Source organism: Hypanus sabinus, chromosome 26 (assembly GCF_030144855.1).
Source record: "Hypanus sabinus isolate sHypSab1 chromosome 26, sHypSab1.hap1, whole genome shotgun sequence".
NCBI lineage: Eukaryota > Metazoa > Chordata > Chondrichthyes > Myliobatiformes > Dasyatidae > Hypanus > Hypanus sabinus.
Genome location: NC_082731.1, coordinates 21,189,583 through 21,195,000, shown reverse-complemented (window position 1 = coordinate 21,195,000; position 5,418 = coordinate 21,189,583).

The window sequence follows — 5,418 nt, the reverse complement described above, 5'->3', positions numbered from 1 at the left end:
TGTTTCTTTGAAGCTGGTATGTACGATTTGCCATTTATACATTAAAAATGCAAAAGAAAGAGGTCCGAACTTCTAGCAGCACGCCACGAATACTGCTGCAATAGCAGATTTATTTTGTGCAATGTCTAAATTTCTGCCGCGGGCATCAAATGGCAATGAACGTGTGAACGATTGGAAAGAGAGACATGCTCCCGAAGCTCCATGACCAAGCCTGCAGTCCGTTGTCGCATACAAGAAGCTTATAGTGGTAGAAATATCCCTAAGCTACTGAAGCTACTGTGAAGGCGATGGCCAGGAATTCTACTACTAACTTTCAATGTAGGTGGCGAATGATGGACGACGAGAGACCGCGACAATATTGGAAAAGATTCAGTTGCCACAAGATTCATAAATAGAGAGAGAGGTCAAACAGCTTTACGGTAGCATTTTCGTTATCACAACAATCTACTGTACCTATGACCCATATTCAGTTCCCACCACTGCTTGTAAAGAGATTGTACTTTCTCCCCAGACCACGTGGGAGATATGTTGGGTGCCCTGGTTTCCTCCAACATCCTAAAATCCCATAGGCTTTGGTAAGTTGACATGTTATTGTAAATTATAACGTAATTAGTCTTGGATTTAATCAGTATTGACGGAATGCGTGCATCGAAGTACAGAAAGAGCAAATCCCTCACTGCATGACAAATAAATAAGGAATCTTAGAAACAAACAAACAAAATTATTATAAAATAGTACTAAGTAACAATCGGTATGTCATGCAAATGATATGCTCGTTACGAAGTCGGGATGAATTTGTATTTTAAAAGAATTTATCCAACGGTTATAGATGGTAGACAGATTATATCAAATGTCCATGTTCTTTGTATTTTTGCAGAACACATGCAACCGTTTATAGTGCATGTCGGGTGATCCTTCAAATCTGAATCTATCGGTGAATTCCAGTCCTGTGAAAAAAGGAAACCAAAATTCACTCTAACAACATATCCGTTTACAGATCCTTTTCTTGCCCATATTTGAATTGATTATTGTCCAGGTGAAGCAGCAGGTTGGTTACTGCGTTCAGAAGCAGAAATGGATTGCATCTTATTTGCGTAATTCCTGCGTTACAGTTACGACACTCCAGACCTCGCGTTATAAATTTCTTAACACCAGGAAACGAATGATGTTATGACATGCTTTCAATTTCAAATTTCCTTTTTGATCTAAGATCCCTTTTTTCTCTACGTCTTGAATGCTGAGAACCGATTTCATAATTTTAACAGAGGGATGCAATGAAAACAATGATATTTGAAAGATAATTTTGAAAATTTCAGTAATGGATCACAAAAGAACAATTATGCAATATTATTCGGAATGAGTGCGAAGCTCCAGAAGGTACAAGTAACTAAGCAGTAAAACTCGCCTGACTGGAAGTGAAGGTAACTGTTTATTTATGAAACGCCTTCAGATGTTCCTGAATGCTCTCATCCTCCCACGGTAGCTGATTCATTTTTGCTGTGTCATCATGAGGCACAGTATCTGCTGAATTTTTTGGAACGCAATTATTTGTTTTTTTTTTAATTTACTTGCTTGCTTATTTATTCTTACCTCATTATCGATAGAACTATCTATCTGTTCGTCAGTGCTCTTATTTATATATTTATTTTAAAAAATCTTTCTATTTATTTATGTACTCACCATTTGTGTATGTGTGTGTTTTTATTCGTTGATATATTTGTGTTACTTTTTCAGTAAGTAAGTTATTTGTTAATGTATTATGTATTCAATCGATGAGGTAGACATTCAGTTTTTAAAAAAAAGCCGTAAAATGTCGGACACAATGCACAATTTATAATTCAGACGCACTTCCTTTTGGACATTTGAAGAAAAAAAAACGACTTCATGGTAGATCAAAGCCGCATGATTTCCTTAACAGTTTACTGAGAATTAACTTGAAGGAATGTTCTAGCTGATAGATAGATATTTCAATTTAAATTAAGAAAAAACATAGATACAGCAGAGTCAGAAATGTGAGGTTGGAGCATTTAGATGAAAATCAAATAATTCATTCTAAATGGAGGGAAATTAATCTCTTCACTGTGAGATACCTAATTTGATTTGTGACCCTGTCATTTACTGATACAGACTTTTTCCCTGCTTTTTCTTTGTCATCGTTAATAATAAATGAAGGAATACCGACTGTCTTAAACTTTATCCAAATATTAACCATGCTTTCCTCCTTTTGTGAGTTCTTGCAATAGAATGCTTCGTCAAAACAGAAAATGGCATAGACGCAAGGATTTCCTTTATAAATTCTTTATTTTCATTTTCCAGAACTGCCTGAATTTAATCCGCGTGCTCGTTATCAGATCTAATAATAGCTATAATTCGTACTCAACACCTGAAGTCAACAGCAGAACGAATAATAGTGAATTACGCTGGATGTTTCTTAGTCTCCATACGGCAAACCCCGGCTGTCTGGTACGATAATCCCGGAGATGAAATAAATTAAAGGATAGGTCTCTGTTTATGGGGATTCTGTATACTTCCGGTACCACAACATTTTATCATATTTAACAATCGCTTGTATTTCTCCAGATGATGAGCGATACCCTCAGCAGCCCAATACCAATACCTCACATGCCACTGTTCCCAAAATGCCAGACTTGCCTTTCTGATCTCTTGTACTTGTGAGCCTTTAGTCAAAACCTGCGGAATGCCTCCATTTGGATGGTACAACATCATATCATGCTGAACAATCACAAGAACCAAGATCTCGTTCTGGCTTTAATTGTTTCTTCCTGAGTTTCTTTCTCAGAAAATAGGTACGTGACAAATGCATGTAAATTAAGCGAGAATTCCCTGATTCATCTCAACGTTCTTCAAAAGAAAGTATTGATTTATATCCTGACATATATTTATATCCATCGATCCTTTATATCAGTTTGATGTTGAACAGCTTGATCAACGGGAGTTTTCAGTCCAAGTTAAGGAGAGAAAAACACTTCATCAAATGCAGTTGATGAATGTGTTGTTTGTCAGCAGTTAGCGACATAAATTCCTTACTTTCAGTTCACATGACTACTATAAAGCTCTGAAAACGTTGAGAATATAGAGCAAGCATGGAAGCTTCTGTGATTATCGAAGAATCAACAGTCCTTATAAGCGAATTAGTTGAGCTTTCTTGCCTTCAGGTGGAATTCCTGGAGATGTTATATGAAACTCAAAGCCTCCTTCACGACTCAGCTGCCTGGCCCGAACAATCACAATTTCTCCTCGCCTAATTTATTGCGAAGTTTTGTAGATAAAAGCCGCTTTCATAGGCTGCATGTGAACACGTCAAAATATCACGCGCCATGCTCCTCCTTCCTCGTTTCTGTTTTTAATTGATCAAACAGAAATTGTTTATTATGATCAATTCTGGCGACCCACGTTCTGCCAGAAAACCATATCAGAGATGATTAACGACTGCCATTGCATCGTTTACTGCACCAAAGTTTCGTCACCCTCCCATTTATTCTGCTCGCCCACTCTGCCCCAATGAGCAAGCAATATTTGTTGACAGTCATCTCCATGAGAATTTCCGGCTGCCCTTCAATCCTTCGCCTTTAAGTGGCGCTGCGCTTTAAGTGTCAGCTCACAAAGTATTTAACTACTTCATTCTGCATTTCTCCGATCGCCCCGGCAAAATTTCATTTCCTGTACTGTGTCTGAGCTCCTTCTTTTGTTGCCAATAGGGATTTAACACCGTGCGTTGCCTGCTGTGATTGGTCGGTTTGGCCAAGTTATGTGTACCTCTGTTCTGGCAATGCCTCCACTTTGCAACACAGGAGGACAGACACAGACCGAGAGATGATGAAGAAATGTATCATCCCAGTTCTTGTTATTCTGTTTCTTCCAGGTAAAAAGTTCTTTACCTCTAATAAACCTTATTTTTCGTTAAGTACGTTCTTTTTTGTATTTAGGTAACCATGCTGCTTGAAGTAGAGCTTATGATCTATGATTTATTTTACTGTTAGACTGGAGCGTTCAAGACTCAGTGGAACAGTCAGTGGATTCAATGACGTTCGAAGAAGACGGTAATATTACACTGAACTGTACTGTACAAACAAGCAATCCACTCCCGCCTGTATTCTGGTACAGGCAGCGGCCCAGAGAGCCACCACAGAATTTGATTAGGATAAACGCAGGGACAGTATACCGAAGTGAACAGGCAACCGACCGAGTCTTTGCTTCCTACGATAAAAGTAAAAAATATACCGAACTATTGATTAAAAACGCCACCATTTCTGACTCAGCCACGTACCTCTGCGCGATGAGCCCACGGTGCTGCAAAAACACAATTATCTCAAACAAAAACTCGCTTTTTCAGTTTCATCGAAAACTCGATAGAGGGCGAACAAACCATCGTGGAGATAAATGCCAGCTAAAGCCCAAAGCTTTCTTCCATTGGTTTCAAGTGATGCCATAGTGAGTTTCTCTCACGATTGACATATCCACTTGGCATTTGCAATAAATGTGTTTGCTCCTCGATGGCTATAACTGTCATAAAAACCACTTCATCTTAAGTAATTCCTCTGTGTTACTTAATTACTCTGAATTTTCGCCATTCATACCTGAAGCTGCACCGTCCTCAGTACGCAGACATGAATCAGCTTAAGATTATCTTTGAAATAAAAAGGGGCCAATCTTTCGCATAAGAATCGCACGTGTCCCAATCATGATTATACTTTAAAATGCTGAAGGTACCATCGTTTAATGAAACAATTTAGAAACATTCATGTGGCTTTGATTTCAGGGAAACATGTAGGCACATTTTGTTGAATTGTTGTGCTGTATGTCGTAGTTTGTTATTACTACGCGAGAGACTTCCCGATTTAATCGCCAGTGTCAGTTTTTTCCGACATAACTGAACGCTATGCAACTGGATTTGCCGAGTTCTTTTTTCAAAACTCACAACTAGTGGAAATTCCTATTCACGGGGTTAAGGACAGTTTTAAGTTTCTCCTCATACAAATAAGGCACAGGACGCAGTATGCTTGTGTTGTACACAGATGTAAGACAGAGCATTGTACAACTGGCAATGTGAACGGCGTTTGCTCAGAAAATTAGGTCACTTATTCCTGAGCTGTGTTGGCACCAAGCGTCCTGATTGAGGAAGGATTTGTACTTGCATTTTCAACAATTACAATAAGCCTCTAAGCAACATAATATTCAGGCTGTAGATTACGGTATGACTCGGAGGAATATTAAAAACAGCGCTTTGCCACTGGAATCGAGTTATCAAATATGCTTGATCATTATTCCTAATGTCTAACTTGAAGGTAAAGAATATTTTTACATTTCATGACTCGTTATCTTATATGTCTTTAAATGTTCCCTTCAGTATTTGGCCGTTCAATTGATATTTTTGTCAATGATTAGAATACACCTTAC